We start from the raw sequence: 18,809 nt of genomic DNA on the forward strand, positions 1-18,809 counted from the left end.
TCTGAATTATTCCACAAGCATTGCTTCATTAGAAGAGTTATTTTAAAAGACTTTGTTACTAAAGGAGCTAATAAAGCCACAAACCTTGGTAAATAGACTTGTAGGGCTGTGGAATTTTGCAAATATAAATCGAGGTCACCTGTTTAAACTTGAATTTCAGAGAAACAGCAAGTTTTTAACTTGTAAGTATTTCTCACGTATTGCAAGAGAAATACAATGAGGAGGAGGAAGTGCTTATGTATCTCTGATATTTACATTTAGCTTGACATCTTTGTTTTATCTGGCCAATTTCATAGAAACCCTCTGGGACATACTATATTTAATGGCTCTAAACAACTGCAATTTCATCAGCAAGTACGTGAAACCAACTAAATGTCCTTTTAATGGCTGTCTTTAAGTATTTGATTAGAGACATTATAATTTAAAGGATGATGAATAAGAACCAAGGCTCAAATGCCTTTACTAAAAAGTTAGTAAGTAGCATTTGGAAAGAGGACGACACTAAGTAATGATTCTGGGAATTGTGCCGGGAGAATTTACAACAGACACAGAGCACTTTGTGCTCTATTTGATGTGTTAGATGGGATTACTGCCATACAATGAGAAGAAAAATATACCTTGTGGATATCTTGGTAGAGAAGATGATAGAGTGAACTTGTTCAAGGAAATGTGGGAGTAGAAAAGGAAACTAGGGGTTAGGGTTCATCAGAATAGCAATTACCCAAGTGGGTCAATTCTTTTTTTTTTTAAGGAAATGGATTTTGATAATTAAAGTCCAGGAGGAAACCACCTGGTTCATCCAAAAGGACCTTCAAATTTCAAATAGCCAAGTGATTTATGTCATTTTAAAACTCTGTATCTCCAGTTAATGACTATTCTCTGGGTTGTTTGGGAGGGAGAACAGCTGGGCCTTATAATTATTATTATGGGATTTGGATCAATAAAAAAAGAAGACACTGTTCTTTGAAAGATTTCCTCTGTAGCTTCATGTGCAGCCCACTTCCCACCCTCCCACCCCTCTTTGTGCCCCTTTGGATACCTAAGTACTACACCACTTTTAATCATGGGCTCCATCAATAATAACTCCCAAAAGAGTCTAGCCAAGGAGTCAAATTATTAGCTAGCCATCCAGATATTCTGTCTACACAAATCCAAATGTAATTTTTTTTAAAAGAAACATCTGAGTCTTCAGCTGTGATCAAACAAGGTGTCTCTTTTTCCAGTGTGAATATTTGACCTTGTATAGACAAAGACATAAATAACAGAACCAAATGGTGCTTTAATGTACTTCCTAAGCAATAGCTTGATTCTAAACCGGTGAATTTCTAGACCAGGACTTCTCAAGAGCAGCGGCATTGGGGTTAGGGTTAAATCACAAAATTCTTTATTGGAGAAACGAGAAGACTGCCCAAGTTGTTGGATACTTAGCAGCAGCCCTGGCCTCTGTTGCCCAGACTAAAAAAGTAACTTGATCTTTCAGTCAAGATAACCATAAAGTTTCAGGAATTGCCAAATGCCCCATGGGGAGGATAATTAAGAACTACTAACCTAAACTATTAAAGCTGAATTTACTTTATTGAGGGTAAAGAGTTGCAGGGAAGGGGCTGGTTTGGGGTCAACGGAGAGCAGAAGAGTAATCACAGTCACATCCAAAATGACTTAATGAACCTGCTTATTTAAAACAGCCACCAACCCTTTCATTCATCTGTTTGCTCTCTGATTTCAACAACAGACAGGTAACGAGGACATAATGGAATGCTTCAAGGGCTGAAGATTTGGAAGGGAAGCAAGCATAAATACCTCTCCCATGGAATTCCAGCTCAAATGGTGGATGGGGTGGGGGCCAATGGAAAAGTAGCGATCTGCTGTCGGCATGTGTGGTGATGCAGTGCTGTAAGGAACAGAGACAGGAATGAGGACGGTATAAGGGTCTGCTGGGGGAAAAAAATGAAAGCAAAAAAAGAGTCTCGTAATTCTCCGAAGTAGGAGTTCAGGACAGAAATGGATTAGCAACATATGTGAGAACTACACAGGTCACTGGGATGAAAAAAAAAAAAACAAGCTAAAATATAGAGGGCAGGAAACTGCTGCTTCCTCTGGGCAAGTGAAGCGAAGAAAGCAGGGTGGGTCATTAGAATCCAGAAACCTATGTTACAAGTTATGCCAACTGGGAGCTAAGTCACTGAAGCCATAGATCTGCTGACTATTGTTAGTCCTGACTGGACTGAATGAGCCCTGGGAAGCTGTGGTGGGTGGCTGACAGGACAGGGTCTCTGGGGGATGAATTATTGCTGCTTCCAAAAGTATGAAGAAAGTCATTTCACTGCAAACAGATGCTGAATTGGCCTTGCATCCGTAGAGACTGAAAAGCAACCATGAGATACAACTCCTTGCATCATCTCAGCAGCTTTTTGATCCCCTTCTTGTGCCCTCTATCCCCAGTTTGTTAGGGAAAACATAGCCTGGGGTTGGGGTGTCACAAAACACATCCGTGAAGGGGGAGTTCAAACTGAGAAGCTGAGTTTTCAAACAAGCACAGAAAAGCTGCTGTTCTTCCTAAGTCTGCCCAACTTCAAGGAATGTCTTGGTCAGTTTGATATGGGAATGACTGTGCCTTTGGAGGAATTGTCCACCCTGCGGAAATCCTCTTTGAGGCAGAGATAGCCTGTTGTTTTCCTTACACCATCAAACATATTTATCAGTAAATATCTTTATCACCTTATTGAACCCATGCTCAACTTTAAAGCCTTGAAATCAGAACTGAACAAAACCCACCTAGAAATTAAGCAACAATGGCTCTGATAAGATTGGACATCTGATAAGATTGGAGCAGGAGCAACGGTCTCTGCATGCATGTATCTGACTAGTGTGTGTGTGTGTGTGTGTGTGTGTGTGTGCTTGTGACCCACTCATGACAGTTGAATAAATATTAAATAGACACCATCTATGTACAGATCTTTGTATCAGATGCTCCAAGAGCATCAAAAGAAGTCTCCCTAACGGACTGAGAATATCCATTGCTCTCCATGCCATCTGCCACATTTCACTATTTTTAAAAGGTCTTTTCTTTGATTTATTGAGGCCCTTGGCATCTTATTCTTTTCTCCTTTTAACGTCATTAGCAACGCACGTCTCCCCTCACCTCTTGGCTACAGTCCCCAGCTTCATGTCTTCATGAACAGAATAAAGTAGATTTCCTCCCAGAAGTGGCTCAGAGAATAATTGTCTAAAGAGAGAAATTAACCCTTTCAGACTCCCCAGGAGCCATTGCTAAATGTCCTGTAAAACTCCTTCCTAATTACTACCTGGAGGGAGAATGGTTCTGGAGAGCAGCAACCATCACATGCACATTTATTTCCCTCCATAGCTATCTAAAGGAGGGGACTGCAGGCTATCACTCTGAAGGGGAAGGAGTCTGGGGGGTATTTATTTCAAAATAAGAACAGATCCTGGAGCAGGCAGCTCCTGCAGCCTGTGCTGAGCTGTGTGAGCCTCTAGTCTGATCCTTAGAGTTGGAGGAAGGTATGAACACAAGGAAGGATCATGGTACTCAAAATGCCCTGAAACACTGGCTTCTTGGAAAGCCTGAATGTCGACTCCTGCATGATCAGGGCTCAACAAGGCTTCAAACTAAGGAACTGGGGCTGGTGGATCCAGAGTCATTATGCTGACTTTGATTGTTAATGATTTTTTTTTTTGGAGCCTATCTACAAAAGCATTTAAATTCTATATTTAGATGCCATTACATTTGAATAGCTATTTAGCAATTTTCCCTTTGGAGAAGCACTCGATTGAACACCAATATCTCCCTCTTTTGTTTGAACAAGATTTTACACCTATGAATACCTCAGTCAATATTTGTGGGCTTTAATACTCCTCTGTCTAGGGCTTTAGAAGACAAAGTCTACACTGTTCATTGGATTTTTTAGATTCTTCTCCACTTACCCAAGTTTCTACCTGATGCATTTTGAGGTCAGAATCCTGCCCCTACACTTTTTAAAAACAATAGAATGCTTTTAAAAACACAGATCAAATGATGACTGACATAGCTCTAGCTTGCAATTTGACCATCACTGAAAGAACATAAGCATAAACTTAGTGTTCATGGAAAGTCTAATATTTAATGTAGCCCTTAAGTGCCAACTAGTGATCACATTGAAGTCCCGGTCCTTCAAGCAAATGCTCTTAGTGGAACAGACTCTCCTTACCTTCAGTTAGAATTCTAAAGCAGAAAGCATTGTTCCTGGAATCCAAGCCCTACTGGTATTCTTGAGCCCAGGTATGATATAACAACAAGCAGTCTATTCTATGAGGTTCAAAGTATCTCTCAAAGCATCTCAGCAGACATTTTATATTCGACTCATTTGCCTGCACTCGATATCTGGTCAAGATAAACATTCCCAGCTAAAGCCTACTGCATTTAGCCTTACCACATTTTCCTATGTGTTTCTGTGCTGATCCTATTTTGTGCTTTTAACTGTACAAATATATAACAATAAAGACAATCATTCTGCTAGCAATTGAATTACAAAATGTGTTCTCTTTTCTACTAATGAAACCTTTATCTTGTTCAAAATCTCCAGCAAATAGCTTTTATATTTCTTTTCTGCAATTTGCCAGCTGACAATAGAAACCAGTTAAGGCAGGACTTCTGTGAAGCAAAAGCATGAGAGCTGGTTATTTAGTGCCATCTAGTGGCCACAATAAAATTTGACCAAGGTATTGAATCATCCCTTCCCTTTGCAACCAACACATCACTGTTATCTATCCATTATTTAAGCCTCAGTTCTTGTAAAACTTCAAATAAAATGGCAATATGTAAATAAGACAATTATATTTTTATTTCAAGTGTAATAATCAGTTATCTCTCAATAATGTCAAATGAAATTATTCACATAGAACAAAGTGATAAAAGCAAGAGTTGACAACTGCTGGCCTATCATCTCAGTGAAGATCACAAGGTTGTATATAACTTTATTAATTTTAATTAACAAATATATACACCACACTGATAGACAAACATCATCATTTACCTTCATTCTGCCTTTTTTAAAACAGTTTAACTTATGCCCGCACTGATCTCATTAGATTCTGGTAAGGACCAAAGATAAAAGTCTTTTTGTACCTCCAAGTGTTGTAGAGGCTGTGACATTAAAAGGTGGAATATGGAATCCTAGATGAACATTTTCATATATTATTGGTGCTGCCTGCCACGGCTCCCCTAGTGTGTGTGTGTGTGTGTGTGTGTGTGTGTGTGTGTGTGTGTGTGTGTGTGTTACACACCTGTGTCTCATCTACTTAGGAAACTGAGCCAGGATCTCTTGAGCCTAGGTCTTCAAGACTAACCTAGGCAGTGTAGTAAGTCTCTTGTCTCAGAAAACAGTGAAAGGGAATGAGGGAGAGAGGGAGGGAGGGGAAGAACAGAGGGGGAAGGGATGTAGAAAGGGGAGGGAAACACCCAGGGAAGAACTGATAATGCCCTGTCCATAGATTCTCAGATGTAGAAGTCCCTTTTGCTTTACAGAAAATCACTTCTCTTTACCATTATGTCCTTCAGCTAATTGTGCAAGGCCAACCCACATTAAGGAGGCTTCTTTTCTACCCTGCAACTATTGATTTACATGCAAACCCCACTGAAACATCCTCATAGAAACATCCAGAATAATGTTTGGCCAAGTATTATTGCAAGAAGTTCAATGAAGTTTTGTCAGAAAAGTAACCATCACATCAAAAAAGTGCACAGAGGAACATATGAAGGCTTTGAAAGAACTGGGGGAAGGTTTGGAAAGCTGCTCACCATGTACTTGTATAAAATGGAAGCCTTCCTCAGGGTTCTAACTAACAAAGCCATTTGCTTCCAGCATTCATACATCACTGGATCTGCTGGATTGTATAGATGAGGCAATACAGCAGCCCAGTGCAGCAGAGCCTGCGCATGCCCTGGGATTCAACAAAAACAAGCAAGTTTACGGTATTTAAGTGAGTGAGTTAGAATCACATATTCCAACCATTTAATAAATATTGCCTTGTTAGTTTTTCTATTGCTATGATAAAACACCGTGACCACAGCCTTGTGGGACAGAAAAGGTTTGTTTTCCTTATACATCTACATCACAGTCCAACCTTGAAGGAAGTCGTGGCACAGACTTAAGGAAGGGATCTGGAGGAAGGAGCTGATGCAGAGGCCATGGAGGAGTGCTGCTACGTATTGCTCCTCATGGCTTGCTCAACTTGCTTTCTGATAGTACCCAGGCCCATCAGCCCAGAGGTGGTGGTAGTAGCCACCATGGACTAGGCTCTCCTACGTCAATCACTTTATTAAGAAAGATTAAGAAAAATGTGCTACAAGGTTTGCCTACAGCCCAATTTTATGGATGCATTTTTTTTTCAGTTAAGGTTCCCTTCTCTCAGAGGACTATATTTGTATAAAGCTGACAAAAAAGAACTAGCCAGCACAAATGGAAAAAAAAAATCCACTGAATTTTGTATCCGCCCCCTCTTTGGTGGTAGGTGGGACAAACTGCAACAAGTTATATTTCACCTGAAAAGAGATGTTCCTATACACTGAGACCTGCTGTGTTCCTAGATATTTTGCCAAGGTCAAGATCTTTAAAGTTCGGCTACATCTGTTCCCTACATCCTGACAGGAAGGTGTCTTAGTATTGGGTCCAGCATCATTACTTGGTCACTAGGTCCAGTTTCTATGTCATCAATGCAGTGGACTGGTGTAAAGGGAGAGACTTTGTCTCTGCAAATTGAAATGTGGCTACAGACCTGGAGAGTTGACCAACCTGAGAAGTAGGATGGCAAAGAACACTCCTGGTTTTGCTGGCTAGAGATGAATTGCCTCTGGTACTCTTTATGAGTAGAGGTGGAGGAGAAGAGTTTTCCAGATCAAGAGTTACATAGAAAATATGGGCGTAGTGGTGGTGTCAATTTTCTCAAGGAATGAAGCCACATGTGTTGCTGTTGCTACCACTGGGTGACTCCGTTACGCTTATGACATCTGCAGCTGTTCTTCAAGGTTCCTTCCTCCATTAAATAGCTGAGTCAAGTGGAGAAGTCACAGGATTTACCACCTTTTCCTATTTTGTGTCCCTGCAATTTAAATACAAATTTGCAAACATAATTATAAATCTTTCTCTTGGTATTTATCTCTGATCTCCATCCTAGAATGCATCAGTGATTTTGGCTCACCGTTCTCCTAGGGAAAGCTTGTTCTGGTGGCTTCCACTAGGCCTTTTCTATTGTAATAACCTTTATTCCACAGTTGTTCATCTAAGAAGTGGGGCAAAATCTCTGGCATAGCTTTAAGGATTTGAAGGAGCTGCTGTGGGCTCCCATGCATCCCATGACCTTCATTAGCCCCCGTTTAACTTAGTGCACCACAGTGACATTTAAGTTTCCTGGAATTAGTGTCAGTTCAAAGCCAATGTTCAGTAATCTATGAAAAGTGTCATTATTGCCTCATTCCCAGGGCATAGTAACCTCCTCAAAAAGCCATTATTCTCTCTGGGTTCAAAGAGAGATTAACACACATACATGCACACAGCCCAACTATCAAGGTCCTTCTTCTAAGGCATTCAAGCTCTGTCTCCTTAAGGAGCTCTGGGTTTGTGAACTGGTTCAGACTTTGAGACTTGACTGGTACTCTGGTACTGTCTTGATTTGGGTGATTCATATTTGTTTTTCTGTTTCCAGGCCTATAAGCTTTTCTAGTAATGAATATAGGTAAGAATTTAATAGACTTCCCATCTATTTCTTGGCTAGGGATACCATGAGTAGCTAACCAATATCATAGGTGTCAGTGAGTCATAATGTTCTCATCACTCCTCAAGTGAAGCCGTTCATTATGTTAATCATACTATCCTGTCTTTGGTGATTCTTATCTCTTGGCCCTGGAATTCTGGGATACATTTATTCTCATCACATCTACAGACCTAAAATCAGTGATAGGAGTCTCCACTGTCATTTCTGACTTACAGAAAGAATTGACTACAAAGTTTTTCAAGGATCTTGGGATTTGGGACTCAAGTCTATTTCTCCCAGTTGTGGTGTTGAAATGTGTCTTTTCCAAGGGTGGGGTGGATCAGATCCTGCAGGGTAAATAAATCTGTTGTACTACTGTCGAATAAGGTAGTCAAAGGCTTTTGATATTTCTATCTTTAGTTACTTTATTTACAGCATATCAAAGCAGTTCTGTTATTTCAACTTCATTTAATGTATTTAAAAGTCCATGTTTCAAACAACCTAGAAAAATTCCAACTGAGGACTCTTCTAACACTTCATACTCCAAGTCTAGATCTCAATCTAGCACATCCACATCAATAAATTTAGCCTGGTCCAACATTATGTTCATTCCACCATTATTCTGCACCCTGAGTATCCATTCCCACACAAGTTCCCTAGACTTTTGCCAACGAAAATGGGAAAGCTCATGCATGTCTTTGGTGAGTGGCATAACTAACTCCTCATGGGTCATATTTCATGCCTTATCTGTGGGTACCTGTTCGGACTTCTGTCTAGTCTTTGGCTTAGAAACAGAGAAGGGAAGTATAGTTTTTAAGGAAGAGTGGAGGAAACTTGACAGGTAGCTTACTTGACAGGTAGCTTCTTCAGAGAAATTTCCTCAGGGAAATTATCACCCACCTTCTCAGGTGGGAGTGAAATGCTGTTTCAGTTGGCAAAGATTAGGTTTCAGGTATCCCTGTCTTTATCAGAATGCACCAGTCCATTTATCAAGATTCCATTCTTTTCTTGCTTTAAGACAGAGTCTCACCATGTATCCCAGGCTTGCCTTGAACGCTCATTCCTTCTTTCTGCATTAACCTACCTAGTTCTGGGACTATTGTCTTACACCACTATGCCTAGCTCCCATTTGTTTTCAGTCAATACCATCATGTTTATGGCAGATACCATGAAAGATTAGAATTTTAATTTTGTTTGGTGTTCATCTATTTGCAGTTTGGATTTTTAGAAATTTCAGCCACTCAGATACAGAAAATAAGGATTTCTTTGTTAAGAAAGACAGATGATTTCAGGTTATTTGTGTGGCACTGAGTTGATAAATTAAAAATTCAGCTCAGTCCTTATTTCCCCACTTTCTCTAGAGCAGTTAGGAACAACTAGCTGATTTCATTAGATTCATTAGCTCGACTGCAGCGTTTTCAGGTATCAAATACATGCTCTCAGAACCTTGCCTTTTATAATAAAGTCAATATTCATTATTCACATGCAACGTGCTTGCCGATTCATCTTGTCACCAAATTGTCTTTTTAACTTCAAAAGGAACACTCACAGCACTTTTGTAGTCATCCACCAGTTTGCATAGACCAGCAGAAATGCTGAGTTGTCTGACATAGACATGCCCAGTTGAAACAAGGTAACAGTCTGCCACTTTGTTTCCTGTGTTATGTAGACATGGCCAGACCATAGCAACTGAGGGAGCAGCGCAGCATAGAACAAAATATTACATCTCCGAGGGCAGTGGGCGAGAATTTGAATGCCAATTCTGGTCCCTTCCTGTGCAGAAACCGCAAGCAAGGCACTGATGCTCATTTATAAGATAAGAGTAGGATCTGACAAGGGAATGGCATTTAGGATTTAAAATTGCAATCTGTGTGAGATATAGATACATTATGTCGGAATGGATGTATCTGCTCTATTAGCCCCTGTTTCCCAATCACTAATTCAGTGTTCACATATGTCTGTGAATAGTGAGAGCTAACTGTGTTTTCCTGGGATCAGTCAGCTCTGATGTTATGTAAATCTCTATTGCCATATTAGACTAATGGACCACCAAGCTTTTATTACACAAAATAGAAATATTAGTGAATTCAATTATATTAGAGTCTCAGTTTAAACTATTCCAAAGTTAGTCCAACACTGTATTCCTTAGAATTCTATTCCAGAACCTCTTTACTATTCTTGGCACTGAAATATCCATACAAGGGTTCAATAGTTAACCAGGGGTGGAGGAGGAAGGGGCTGAGGAGGGGAGAAGGAGAAGGAACGGGCTGAGAAAGGAGAGATTTCATGGAACTGGTTGTAATTGTTGAGGACTGAGAGGGCTGAAATCTGGAGTACTGGAGTAGTTGGAAACTCAGGCAAGATTTGCTTCTGTAGATCCGAGACAAAATTTCATCATTGGAAAAACTTCCATTTTTCTGGTGCTTTTAAACTGACTGAATGAAGTCCAATCAAATTATTTAGAAAAATCTGAAAGCAGAATAATTTTAACAGTGGTAAAAACATCTATTCTCTCTGTCCTTAACACCCCTTCTTTATTCTTTATACAAACCACCTTCATTGAAACAGGCAGATTAGTATTTGTTTGGATAATTGGGGACTGTAGCCTAGGCAACCAAACATTACTTCCAACAGAGTGGGTCACACAAAATGCATACTTGACCACATTGGTCCCCATATTAATTTTACTATTCAATATTTTAAGGTGGTGTGTGTGTATGTGTGTGTGTGTGTGTGTGTGTGTGTGTGTGTGTGTGTGTGTGTGTGAGAGAGAGAGAGATTTCAACATTTCCACATATTAAAGAATTTTATGGGCACTGAAATTTGAATTTGTAATTTTACACACATATTTTTTCTTCTCATTATCTTTTTGTTTGGTTTGTTTTGGTTTTTCTGGACAGGGTATCTCTGTGTAGCTCTTGCTATCCTGGAACTCACTCTGTAGACTAAACTAGCCTCAAACTGAGAGATTCATCTGCCTTTGTCTGCCAAGTTCTATGATTAAAGGCTTGTGCCACCAAAGCCCAGCATCTTCTCATTATCTTAGGAAGTATCTGCATATAGCTGGTGGGCTACAGACAAACAATTAGCTGACCAGATTTGACCTACAGATCATAGTCTTTCTCTTCATGAACTGAAATACCCAGGACGGATAGATACATTTGTTCCTTTAGGTATACCCGGTTGCTTAATAGCCACACTTAAAAGTCACACTCACCATATACAACGTCTGTTCCATAAAATGTTATTGTTTCACAGTCACATGCCTTGTATCAAACAACGATGCTCTAATAATCCTGCATTTGTGATTCTGAACTTGGGTTATGACTCACTTTGCCCAGTATAATGTTAGAAAAAAAGCAAGAGGCTTGTTAAGAGATTTAAGACATTGATGGATATCCTTTGTGAAAAATTTTTCTTGGAAGTCAGTCACCATGTCAGAAGATTTACTATCCTGGGAGCACCATGCTGTGAGGATCCCCAAACCCAGTATGTGATGTGACATATGGAATAGCACCCCTGCAAACAGATTTGAACCTAATGCAACCAAGTGAAAAAACTCATCTGATGTCCTGTGGGCAAGATGAGCACCACTAAGTCCCCCCCTTCCCGCTCCAAATCTTGAGACACAGAATTGTGGGGACCAACAAGTCTTCACTGTTTTATGCCATTAGTTTATTTTTTATTTTATTTTTGTCAGACTTCTATATTTTTATATATTTAGTTAAAACCCAACAGTATTTTTGCCACTGTTTAGATCATACAGTTTACATTGCACTTTGTATGCCACTAGGTTTTATGATTGTTATTCACGTAGCTGGTAGCAAAAGGTTCTGAGTTTGGTAATACCAATTTATGTCTAATTGTTAGAAATAATTAGAAATAAATATGTAATACCCTGTTGCTCTCTTGGTCTTTCACATCAGGTCCATTGTTAATTTTGAATTAGTTGTTAGTACTTTCTGGCCTATGTTTTCCTCAGATTTAAGATAATGGATCTATACTACTTGGAGAAGAATTTCAAGCTGTAAAATTTGAAGTGTGCAAGATAAGTATTATTTTTAACACAAATGATTAATATCTATAAAACAATTTGAATTATATTGATAAATTTCCAAATACTTATTGTATTTCTTCACATACAATTTACTCTAGTGTATTCATTTATGACAGAAAGTTACTCAAATTAGGAATATTATCAAGACTTCTCTTGAATATTTGTTTCTTTACCCATGTCATAATGCACTTTTGGTGAAGATGATTTAGCCCATATATTTCTCCATGTTTATTCAGGTTATTATATAGATGCATAGGTAGATAGAGAATATTAGATAGAAGTAGGTGGTTATAAATATTGAAATATCTGGATGCCTGTACACCGCAAGGACACACACACACAAACACACGTGTGTGCGCGCACATACACACATACAAATACACAGTAGACCATAGTTTCATTTTCTTTAGCTTACTAATAGACCACTTACAAAGTTCAACAATTTTATTTTCTCTCTCAAAATAGGTCAAACTCTCAATCAAGATTAAAATATTCATTTCTCATCCAGTTTTTATAATATCTGTGTAATATTCAACAATAATAAATAATTGAAGTTATATATTGTTTTTCTTAGTTAACTGGTGTAGTGGGTAGCTGTTCCAGCTTTGACCTGGAAGTACTACCCCCAATGAGGCTTCCAGTAACTGTCACGCCTACCTGTGGCCTACCCCAGAAGCAGGGCCAAGAAAGGAACCCTTAAGACCCGAAATATGCCGGCTGTCTTGGTTCCTGGTGATCCTGAATACTGGATGGTAGACCGAGCAGAGTTCCCCAGAGAACACTCTGGACTGCATTTCACCTCTCCTGGATCCCGTAACCTATTTCTTTACTTGTTGTAAGTTACCCCAAAATAAACCTCCTTTTTAACTACGTGGCGTTGCTTTCATAAATCCCCCAATAAACTGGGTCTGCCATACCTAAATCCAATAGACTAGGAGCTCCATTTTAGAGAATTTCTTCCCAAAATATTCTGGAAAATATCACCAAGGTCTTTTGAAGATGGAGGTTGTCTTGGTTTTTTCTCTTGCTTGGATAAAATACCCTAACCCAAGTCTCTTAAGGGAGAAAGGGCTTATTCTAACTCGTGTTTAAAGTGTGCAGTCCACTATTGTTGAATACTGGGGTGGGAGGAACTTAAGACAGCTGATCACATCACATCCTATTCGCAATCAAGAGGCAGGAAGTGATGGATGCAAGCTTCCTCTGAGCTACCATTCCCCACTTACACAGTCCAGGACCCCAGTCGGTGAGAAGCAAAAGGAGCAAAGCTTTTGAGTTTGTCAGCAATCAAGAAGAGCAAAAACAGTTGGGATCACTGAAAGTGTAAGATGATGGCTTTGAATTTCACTGGAACACTAGCTCCTGGATATTTTGATTAGTTTTCATGTGAAGAGTTGCTGATGCTCCCATTCAGGGACAACTGGCCTGACTGTTGTTGTCAGAGCTGAAGACAAGTATGAGGACCAGTGGTCTCAGACTACCCTGCCCTCTGTATGGCAGACAAATTCTCAATTGTGTTTAGTGTCACATAACCTTTATAGGAGAACAATCCTGTTGACTTCTTCCAGAGCACCAGGGAACTTTCCCACATGTCATTCAGTAAAGGAAGTCAAAGTTCTGTGTCTCCAACTTTGTTGACAGTTTTTGCCTTAGTCTCCTTAAATGATTGGCCCTCAGTCTTCCAGAGAGTGGTCACTTTGTGTTTTCATGGGCAGAAGATGTAGACTTCTTATCATTTATATTAATTGTTTGTAACCATATGCCTGACAGGAGTGACTTAAGGAAGGGAGGGTTTATTTTGGCTCAGGAAAGTCATGTTGGTAGGAGCGGGAGTCAGATGATTGTATTTCATCTGTGGTCAGGAGGCAGAGAGCCTGGTGCATGCTGACGCTCAACTCACTTTGTCCTTTTTGTTCAGTTCATGACCCCAGCTTGTGGATGATTCTGTTTACATTCAGGAAACCTTTCTAGGAATACCCTCATATATGCACACAAAAGTGTGTTTCCATGGTGATTCTAAATCCTATCAAGCTGAAGATGAAGATTAACCCTCACAATGCTTGAGGATTCATTCTTGAGTTCTGATAGGTCAATCATCCATTTTGTCATATGCATCTGTGTTGCGGCTGCTGTCCCTTCCCCTGCTTTTCCTTCTTCTCAGGGAGTGGTGCATTAATGTTCCACAATTTTGGTGGTGTTTTAGAGGCTCAAGGTTAGATAGCCATCTTCTATCCTACAGTTAAATTCTTCAGATTCTTCTTCTTTTATTAACTTTTTTTTTCAATTATTTTACATCCTGACCACAGGACATCCCCTCCCTCCTCTCCTCTGCTTCCTGCCTACCTCCCCCCCACCCCTACCCTGCCTCCTCTGATGGCTCAGCTGTTAAAGGCTAGGTTCAGATTCTTATCCTGAAAAAACTACTTACCATCATGTCCAAGTTTGAAAGTCAATGCATTACAGCTGTTCACATGACCAAGAAGCAGAATGATACTCCATCAGCTGTACTACTCATTACATTTTTGGTATGCTTCCATTGGAGTGTGTATCTTATTGATTTGTAGTTATTTGTGACATATTAATTTGTTGTTGGATCTTTGTGGATAAGAACATTGTATAATTCATCTTGGTATGCTCAGAGCACTTATGCTTGTTCCTGACCTAGAAAGAATTATATTATATAAAAACAAAACAAACTGATTTTTTTCATTCTCAACAAATTCCATTTAAGGAATTGTATGATGTTATTAGGTCACACATTGATTATTCAAAGATGAAACTCTGAAGTGAATGCTACTAATAGGAAACTTGGTTATTTCTTTACTTCTATCTCTTTCTTTCTTTCTTCCTCTTGTGTGTGTTTGTGGACACCACAGTGCAAAAGTCAGAAGACAACTTTGTGGGAATTGTTTCTCCCTGTCCATTATGTGTGTCTTGGGGATTGAATGCAGGTTGTCGGACTTAGCCTCAAGCACTTTGACCTACAGTTCTATCATTCTCAAGTCCACAAAAAGGAACTGGAAAATACATTTATGGTTAAGGATTTTGAAATTGGACAAATATAGTAATTATAATTATTAGTATACATAATTATATTGTACTTATAATTATATTATATTATAATTATAGAATACATTTACATAATAAATATACAGCATATATTTATATAATAAATAATAGATTATACAAGAGTTGGATACGGTTGGATATGAAAAAATCCCACTAACTTCCAATGTAAGAAGAAAGATCCCTATTATGCTAATACTGAGAAGGGGAGGGGCTTAGTGGAAGACAATTTTTGAATTCCCCATTCCCTTCCTGGCATCCTATCTGAACATCTGATTACTGCAGTTGAGTTTGACAGCTTTAAGTACTGTAGTTATTCCATTTTCTAGCTCTTATTTTAATATTTCCTCCCTTATTTGATTAGGTTCCAGAATGGAGAGCTTTTTATACTCCTCTCTGGAGAGTATAAGGCTAGCTACCATGATGGAGGCACAAGTTTGTGTGATTTCTTCCTTTTGTGTACAGTGCTGCCATGATGTAGCTCCTCAAACTATGACACAGCTACAGTTGCCCTTTACAGGGTGACCTTTCAGACTGTGAGCAAAATAAGTATCTTTCCTTTATCAGTTATGAAACTTCAGGTACTTTTTTAAATAGGAAAAAAAACTAGACTAATGCTTGAACTTATACAATACATGAGTCATTAGAAGCAATGTAAGAGTAAAATAGTTTCTATAATTTGGCAAAGGACCTCAGCTTAAAGCTAGTAGGAGGAGAGGAGCCTCATGGTGTCAATCAAGCCAAACAAAATTTTCATTATCAGAATAAACCTTGTGGAGTTTCTAGAAAGAAGCATAGCCTTACAGTCACTTTTATTGTAGCTTTATCAGACTCAGGTTTTATCTCTAAAACTGCAGAATAGGATAAATGTGCATTCAATTACCTCTTAAGTATTGGTATTTGTTACACTGATAAGCAAAGCCAACACAACACAGTTCCGGGATAAAATCATTCAATTTGCTTCACGAACAGCATAAACTGCCTTCTGCTCAAGCAGCTTTGAGATCCAATTGCCTGGTTAAGTGAGCAATGAGTTTATTTTGCTTCCCGTGAAAGCTATTAATTAGTTAATCCAAAAACTGTTCATTGTATATTCAGATTTTTTACTTTAAATATGCAGTATGTTTTAATTTGGGTTAACAAAAAATTATTCTGTGCTTTCTGTGGGGTTTGCTTGAACAAGGAGATATATTTATGGAGCATAGACTTCCCACTGGAAGGTCTATTCTCTTTTATATGGATTCCTATGACCTTAAATCAGTTTTATTTTTATACTTGTACATGTTTGCATATCCATATGTATGGCAAGATTCTGTCATGGTGCCTACAAAGAAGTCAGCCAGCAGCCTTGAGTTCTGGGCCTCAACTTTCACTTTGTTTGAGACAGTGTCTCTTGTTTATAACTGTATACATCTGGGGGTTTTCCACTGCGGATTCTCCAGTATCTCTTTACCATATTGCCATAGAAACACTGAAGATGCAGAAGGGTGCTACAATATCTAGCTTTCCTTTGGTTCTGACCATCTGGACTCTGGACTTTCATACTTGTGCAGCAAGCATTTTACACCCTGAGAGGTAAATAATGACAACTCTGGTTAATAACACTGGACTATATGCTTGAAATTTGATGAGTTTTAGTTCCCTTTCCTGTTGCTGTGATAAAAATCCCCCAACAAAAGCAATATACAGGAAAGGAGTTTATTTGACTCACAATTTAAAGTTATAGTCCTTTATGTCAGGAACTTAAAACAGCTGAGTACACAGATCCCCCCTTTTTTTTCTTGTAGCTCTTAAATTATTTCTGCTCTCCTTACCATGGTGTTCCCTGAGCCCTGTCATGTTTATGCATGGGCATTCAACAGTCATTTATTCTGCATACCTTGACAACAACTGACCACAATGAAAAGACACTTCTTTAAGACAAAATGACAGCAACATTACTCTTTAGACATAAATAGTTATTTATAATGCATCTTGAGAGGCACACCATGCCCATTTAGTAAAGCCACAACACCATCCTCCCCTAGGTTCTCTGACCTGCCCAGCCATAGGATTTTGAGAGGGTTTATAGTACCAGACACTAATTTTCTCTTGTGCAACAGACATCAAATCCAAATATAAAGTGTTTAGTTGCCCCTATAACAGATTTGCCACTATTACACGAAGGAAAACAGGAGATAGAAACTAGTTGAACAGTTTAGGGATTATCCAGAACCTGAAATGACCTTAGTTATGTTGGGCAGAAATATCAGAACTGGGTTCTGGAAGCTGCTCTCATGTCTTGATATCTTTTTTCCCCTTTTTTCCAAACTTAAGAGGCTCCACTGCCTGAAAGTTATGCATGGAGATGTGACTAAGAATGAGAAGCACCTGTACACCTCACGGGTAGGCCACCCACACTGACCAGCTTATCTCCCCATGCCTCACCACCATACCTACCATAGGTCTTATAAAGAGCCTCTAGACTATCAACTTCATGACATACCATTTTTGAGGATTCACACCTGCTCTCTATGTCTAAGTTCCCAACAACAATCCTAAAGAAAAACTTCCTTCTACAACGCACTCTTACATGGTCTATATAATTCATTCTTCAAATTCACAAAATAGTATAGCTCATCTCACAAATTCTTTGAGAGATCATAATATAACAGCCCCCTAACACCTGAGTTAAAGCCCACATAAGGCTAGGAAACCTCCTTCACTCTGAAGGACCCTTTCCCTCATTTAAGCACCAGCAGGCCCATTTTGTACAGCTGGTTGGCAGTGTTGCACAAAAGATCTACAGCCAAATAAGATTGTTGAGCATAATGCCCACCCCCACTCCAAATAGGCCACCTAACAACACATTGTGGCATCATTAAAGATAGTCAGCAGGAAGGAAGCCTCTAGCCAAGTTTTGGCTTGGTTTCGCTAAGTCCTGTGACCAAGACATATGCTATCTTCAGCAATAAGGCAATACCAACCAGTACTGCGTGAGCAAGAGTGACAATCACCTGAGTTGTTTGGGAGCCTCAAAGTCCTCCTTTTCCAACAACACTTAGTGAGATAAATCTTATGGTACTGTAATTTTGTTTAATAACCTGTGACTTCTGGGAATGGCTTGATTCATCCATACCCGCTTTCAAACTATGTGTGCTTTTATTAGCTTACCAATGATCAAGTTTCCTACAGCCTTTTCAAATACACTGTGGCTTTATTTGGTTGTCTCTGTTGACTTCCTTTACTACCACCTGAGAGGTCTCTATCATAGCTAAATTGTTTATATGTACAAATTTACTTTTAATTATTTATGATTATGATATCTAACTGCTTTTGACAAGGAAGAGTGACAATCATTTTGTATCACATTTCCCAAAGATAGAGCCTGGGAATAGTTAGCCGAGATGATTGTTTTGTCTTTAATTTATACAAGAGAGAAGAGGTTTTTTGTTTTCTTGCTTTTTGTAAGGTTTTCTTTAAAAATGACTGGCAATTAACTTATGATTAACACAACCAACCAGAAAAATCACAAGTGATTCAAGATAATATGTAAAATATCATCCTGTGTATTTAACATGGCATACTTCCACTAGCCATTCTTTTTGTCATATAATATGTTTCCACATACTACAAGAAGGTCATTTTAATAGTTCTTATTTTTGAAGGCACAGGAATGCCACATGTTGCAGTAATCTAGAGTAAGTATCTTTGGGGTTTTTATTTTTAGGTCTGGAATGGTCATATACATATCTCAGCCTGTTCAACCTGCTATTAACTAGATGTCATAAACTGGGAAGTTTATAAATGGAAGATTTATTTTCCATCATTTTTTTTCTCATTATCAAGCTAAGAAGTCTAAAATTAAGGCACAAGCCAAAATATTCTGTGTTGGGTGAGGACTTTCTTTTTGGTTCATAGATGGTGCTATTTCACAGCATCCTTCCGTGGGGGAAAA

The sequence above is a fragment of the Peromyscus californicus genome, unplaced genomic scaffold (genome assembly GCF_007827085.1).
Source record: "Peromyscus californicus insignis strain IS unplaced genomic scaffold, ASM782708v3 Scaffold_13__1_contigs__length_99412109, whole genome shotgun sequence".
Lineage (NCBI taxonomy): Eukaryota > Metazoa > Chordata > Mammalia > Rodentia > Cricetidae > Peromyscus > Peromyscus californicus.